This window comes from Propithecus coquereli, unplaced genomic scaffold (genome assembly GCF_000956105.1).
Source record: "Propithecus coquereli isolate 6110/MARCELLA unplaced genomic scaffold, Pcoq_1.0 Scaffold82, whole genome shotgun sequence".
NCBI classification, from domain to species: domain Eukaryota; kingdom Metazoa; phylum Chordata; class Mammalia; order Primates; family Indriidae; genus Propithecus; species Propithecus coquereli.
In genome coordinates, this window is record NW_012154396.1 from 903656 (window position 1) to 910668 (window position 7013).

Sequence of the window (7013 nt, forward strand, 5' to 3'; positions counted from 1 at the left end):
GGTTGCTGTGAGCTAGGATGACGCCACAGCACTCTAGCCCAGGCAATACAGTGAGACTCTGTCTCAAAAAAAAAAAAAAAAAAAAAAAAAGCTAATAACCAGAATCTAGAAAGAACTCAAGCAAACCAGCAAGAAAAAAATGAAACAACCCCATTAAAAAGTAGGCAAAAGACATAAACAGAAACTTTTCAAAAGATAGACTAATGACCAATAAACATTTGAAAAATGCTTAACATCGCTAATCAGAGAAATGCAAATTGAAATCACAATGAGATATCACCTAACCCCAGTGAGAATAGATTTTATCAAAAAGTCCCAGAACAACAGATGTTACTATGGATACAGAAAGAAAGGAACACATATACACTGTTGGTGGGACTGCAAACTAGTACAATCTCTATGAAAAACAGTATGGACATTCCTTAAAGAACTAAAAGTCAAATGATCCAGCAATCCCACTATTGGGTATTTACCCAAAGGAAAAAAAGTCATGTTATCAAAAAGACACTCGCACTCGAATGTTTATTGCAGTACAATTCACAATCACAAGGATGTGGAATCAACCCAAGTACCCATCAATTCATAAGTGGATTAATAAAACATTGTATATGTATACCATGGAGTACTACTCAGCCATAAAAAATGACTTAATACCTTTTGCCATAATCTGGATGAAACTGGAGACCATTCTCCTAAGTATCACAAGAATTGAAAAAAAAAACACCACATGTACTCACTATTAAATTGGAATTACGCAATTAGCACTCATGTGCACAGATGGAAGTAAAACTCAACAGAAATCAGGCACATTGGGGGAGGTAGGTCGAGGGCAATGAGTGAAAGCATATCTAATGGGTACAATGTACACTATATAGGTGATGGGCACACTCATAATTTTGACTCAAGCAGTACAAAAGCAATCCGTGCAAAACACTTGTACCCTCTGAATATTCTGAAATAAAAATAAATAAATAAAATAAAAAACAAGAGCATAGCTCAAAGTCATATTTAATGTGAAGGAAGATTTTGGGATTCATTGCTTTGTTGTTTTATTTATTAAGTTCTCTCTTTTTGTTTCATTGTTGTTGGGCTATTTATTATACAGTCCATTTTTGTTTTGATTAAGTTTTGTGTGTGTATATCTGTGTGTATAGACACACACACAGATACACACACACACACACACACACACACACACACACTCCTTTTATTTTCTCCTTAACTTGCACTGGTCCCCACCACTTCCATCTCTTCAGCATCTCTGAGACTCCTCTTGTTAGGGTCACTATAATCCATGCTATCAAATGTCAGAGATCACTTCTCTGCCTTACCATACATGAAATTTCGGCTGCATTTAAAATAGCTGATCATTCCCTCCCTTTTAAAATGTTTTCTTTCCTTGGCTTCTATGACCCAACTTTCTCCTGTTTTTCTTCTGTTTCACTCTAATAGACTCCTTTGTTGACTCTTTGTCCTTGGCTTAACCTCCAAATGTTAAGAGTACTCCAGTGTTGACCACAAACCTCCATCTCATTTCTGTATTCTTCTTAACTCTGGGGATTCCCATGGCTTTAAATACCATTTCTCAGTCAGAAACTGTCAAATCTACACTTGTTCTGGACTGATCCCTTGAATGTTAGACTTAACTGCCTACTTAACATTTCCACTGGCTATTTAAAAGGCATCTCAAACACGATATGCTCAAAAGAGAATTCTTAATCTTCCTCCTCCCCTAACATATCTTCTGCTTACATTCTTCAACCCCTTACCCAACTCTTCATGTCACCTCTAACTCAGTAAAGTATAAGCCACTCACTGGCTCAAGCCAAAACCTAAGGTCATCCTTCATTTCTCACCTTCAATCCATTCAAATTGTATTAACTCTGCTTTCCAATATTTTCCCTAATTCATCCATGTCAGTCCATCTCCACTAATGCCTCACTCAAAGCCAATATCAACTCTCACTTGAACTATGAAACAGCCTTCTAATTGCCTCCTGCCTCTTGCCCCACTTCAACTCATTTTCTACATGACAACTAAAAGAATCTTTTAAAACATAAATAAGTTCCAATTTAGTATTGAGTATATGTGGCATTTGTTTTTCCATTCTTGCAATACTTCACTTAGAAGAATGGTCTCCAGTTCCATTCAGATTGTTACAAAAGACACTAAATCACTATTTATTTTTCATGGCTGAGTAGTACTCCGTGGTATACATATACCACATTTTATTAATCCACTCGTGTATTAATATTACACAAATGGAAGTAAAACTCAATGGAAATCAAGCAGGGGGGAGGGGGAGATGAGTAAATTCACACCTCACAAGTATATTGCACACTATCTCGGTGAAGGGCACACTTATAACTCTGACTCAAACTGTACAAAAGCAAATTTTTTAACCAAAACATGTATACTCCCCTAATATTATAAAATTAAAAAAAAAAACATAAATCAGATCACACCATTGCCCTGCCCATTGGTCTTAAAATGACCTCTAAATGTTGTATTTAAGTTTTTTCCTAAGAAGCCCTATACCATCAAACTCCAGACTACTTCTGAGACCTCATTCCACATCATTTTTCACCTTGCCTAATATTCTCTGGACTTAGCCTCAGTTTATAGCCATAATATTAACTAGTCTCTGCTTTGAAGGCAATCTTTTCTGAAATTTGACTTATGTACCTTTTATTATTATTCACCTGTATCTGATTGTTTTTACTAATAGGTAAAAAGAAAAAAAATTCCTAGACTGTAGTTGCACATCAGATACCATGGGCACAGTTAATTTACTCAAGTAAAGAAATCATATTCAGAACACTACCTGCAAATGAAGTCACTGTCTGATTAAGTTTATGATAGTTCTCTGTCCTTCTCCAAGCTCTGTCTTTTCTTCTTCACAAGGCAAATAGAGAACTTTAATGGGGACGTAGTATGAGTCACCATCCAAGCTTCTTTCAAGTGTTTTATGGTGCCACAAATGTCTGAAATCCCTCCAGAAGAGCTATGTTCCTTTGTTTTCTATTATGGCAAGAATAGGTAGTTCCTGGCCTCCAATTTCATCTTCTTATAACTCAATAGGTCAGGGAACCAATGTGGGTATACCTGTGGGTATATTTAATTGCTGGGTATGTCCCTTCTAGCAATTGCTCTGACCTTTATGAGTCCAGCAGCAGCTGCTACTGGCATCCTACCTTGCTGCTGGATTTGTCATCCCCATTCATGTGCTGTGAAACCAGAAAAATTCATTTAGACATGACTGATCCTGAACTATTTTCTTGCACCTAGTGCCATCAACATCAGTTTTGGAACATGGATCTTCGTTAGCATGTGTACAAATACAATGACTGACACAACTATGTTTCAGTCTTACTGAGTTAAATTCATATGCCTCTTCTGACACCCAAACAGCCTTGGGTTATGCTATGTATAGTGAACAAGACTGCAACTATTTGATTACACTGTCCTTGTGGCTAAACCAAACCAATATAATGGTCATCTAAACAGGTTTATCAACAAATCCCAAACTGGAGTTACCTGTGCCCTTCAAGATTTGTTTGTGGAGGAAAGTAGACCATAGGATGTCTTTCCATTGGGAATGGAACTATTGTTATTATTTTTGTTCCATCTATAGCCCCTGTAATTATTGGCAATGAAACCAAAGATCAGTAGTTCATTCTAAATTCCTTTGAAAAAGCCACAGTGGAAAACGGACTGGCCATAGACTACATCCTGTCTGTATGGAATGAGATCTACTGATTCCCCTAGGACTTATTAACAGTTGACTGGGTCCAGGACCTTGGGAAGCATATTTGAGGTCAATACCTGCAGTACTTCAGGTGAGGTCAATACTCTGCTGCTTGGAGTTTTGTTGAAAGCATCTTTAATTAAATGCTGTATGAAACAAATTAAATGGATTTGGTCTCAACCTCTGTCCATCAGATTAATCAGAGTGGCCAATGGAGTGCACATTAACGTGGAAAATTCAAGTTTGGCCACAAACATTTAGGTCCAAGGAGATTTATGGAAAGGCAATTTGCCATGAACTTTGAGCAAAACTGCATGATCTTCCTGGGTATTCCATGAATTCCATGATTGCTCTTTACCCCAGGCATGTCAAGGTTGTGTTTTCAGTAGTCAGGCCTCAGGTATGAGGTAATATCTCTGTCAGTCAAAGAGTAGGCTTACTATAAAATAGGTGGATTCCCCAAGCTCATTGTTTCTTAGCTACAACACAAACCCACTGCAAGAACATCATCCACTTGGGCCCTCTGAATTATCCCCCTGGGACTTGAAGAACAAGGCGAAATAATACAAATGTGATGCCCATGCTGCTTGCTATGCTGTAAGCAAGAAAGTTCTTTATCCTGACCCAGGAGTCTCATTTCTTCATGTTGTCCTGAAACTATAACAGATATTCATAAAACTGGAACAGGCTAACTTGGTAGCTTGTGAGGAGAGTAATACCAAATCCCAGACCCTGATAGTACCCACTGCTGGGTTCAGGTTTTAGTCAACCATCTGAGCAAACTCTTAGAACCTCTCCCAGGTGCTCAAGACAGGATATTAAATCCAGAATCTCTGATTAAAGAGGGGGGAGAGATTTCCACATCATCCTGAGGTTTCTTCTAATATAAATTGGCAAATTCTTATCATGTTTGGTATCTCCTTCTAGATTATACTTTGTATCCATCTTCTGTGATTTGTAGAGCTTTGAGTCTAAATATAGGCCTAGAAGAAATGGGAGGAGGTAGGAGGACTGAGTTTTAAAAATGATCAGCATTCTCCAAAATGTGATTACTTCAAAAAAGCTCATCAAAGGTTATTCATGCAAGGAAGGCTAACCTCCTCAGACAGCAGAGAAGGAACTGCTTCAATTGATGAGGAAGTCCCAGTGAAATTTGGAAGACTACTTTGGAACCATCCAGGGAAGTACATTCTTGAAAATTTAGTTTCCAGCCTCAGAATGGAGTGGTGATGGTGCTGAGGTGACAACAGACAATCCTAGCACAAGAAATTTATTGCTCACAGCATAGCAAGCAGTGAATCCTATGCATTCACTTATTGCATAATTTTCAAGCACGATAGTAAGATTAAATTTTCCCCAAAGTGTGTCCCCCTCTCCAACACATACCTAACTTGAATTTCATTTATGGGTACAAGCAAAATTAGAATTGTGTCCTGTGTTAAACTGTGAATTTGAAAAGTTTAATAAAACTTCTATGTTAATTTGAATGAATCAATAAGAAGTTTTCTTGAGATCAAGTTTTAAAGAGTAAGCAACGAAACCTAAAATATAGAACTTTAAGGTCTTGAGAGGGGTCTATACAACAAAATAAGTACAAGAGCAGAGAAGAGTAAAACAAGATACTGGAGAGATGAGCTACAGTTTTATCAAAGGTTAGCCTGAATGGAGTATGGGGAAATTATGTTCTGTTTCTAAGGTAAAACAAATACAATAATTTAAGATATCCTTATTAAATTGCCACACTAAAATTATTGGTTTGAAAATAAGTCATTTTATAGAGAAATAAAGATTTCATTTTATTTTATAACTAAATTTTTAATCATTGGAGAATAAAAATAAACAAACTTACCATGACATTCATACTATAAAAGACAATTGTATTTCTATCAAATTTGAATTTCACTTTTTACCTTTTATTAATAACAGTTAATAGGGTTTTTTTATTAATGTTTTATTCAGAAAAATTTTATTTTTTGTTAGAGACCCTCTTTAATCAGAAATAGCATAAAAACAAATGTATTCCAAGATTTTGATTTGCATTTAGAAATCCAGGTTGTTTCTAATATTGTACAATTAAATACTGTGTGCCAAAATTAATTGTTCAAATGAAGCTTTGTGACAGAAAAAAAGTTGTTTTAGTGTCTCCTTGATTGTTTTGTAAATGGAATTTTTAAATCAGAAAATAATAAATCAAATAAATGCTATTGTTTTAAAAATTCAAATAGAGTTACAAATGAAATATCATTCATAATCTCACAACTATTAACATTTTTTCTTTAGAAAAAATTTTAATTTTAAATTTTAGATTGTTTTCAATGTGTTCCTCGTACCAAAAGAAAGCAAACATGATTTTTTTTTTCCCACTTAATTCATTTACCAGCTATTGATTGGTAGGAGTCAATAATCTGGGAAGTGACCATGCAATCAGGAAATCTCAATCTCTTGATGTGTTTATTAAGAATATGAAAGAACTGCTGCAAGACTGGACTAGCACACACACAAATCAACAAAGTTGAAATCCCTAATTCCTTTCCAATATTTATTAGAAGAGATCCCAGGAAATACAAAAGAAATTGTAATCCCAAAAGAAAATGCCTTGACAAAATTGCCTGAGGGATACGAAAAAGATATCTTGGTAAGAAAAAAGAGAGAAGATTAAGATAAACACCAGTGTTTTCAGGACACAATCAGAAGGAACTGAGACTAATAATCCCCTGTTGATATATGATAGGAAGCACTGACACAAAGTGCCTTTCAAGATACTGGCACTATGAATTGAATTCATTGAAGAATATTACTTACCTGTGTTCTGTCCACGAATGTACTATGTAGAAAACAATGATGGAGATCAAAAATTTCAATCTTATTGACAGTGCCTAGGGATGATGCCATAACATTATGCTGGCGACTTCATCTTAAAGTTCTGCTTTCAATTGTTATAAATTTTCTCAAAAAAAAAAAACTTTAGTGCTGTTATTTTTCAACTGGTCTCTTGGTGATATTGTAAGAAAGACTGAATACAATCTATTCAACTGTCTTGTGTATTTCGTCTCGTAAATATTTATTATTTCCTGATATTAATCCATAAACATGTCACTATATGGTTCCCTGTACTGATTGAAATACATTCCCTGGCACCTAGGATTAGATATATTCTGTAAGCACAATAAATATTAAATTAAGGTTTTTAACAGAAGATGAAAAATGGAAGAGCTGGCAAAAACACACAATATAAAGTATGATAAAGTATATTAACCTAAGTCAC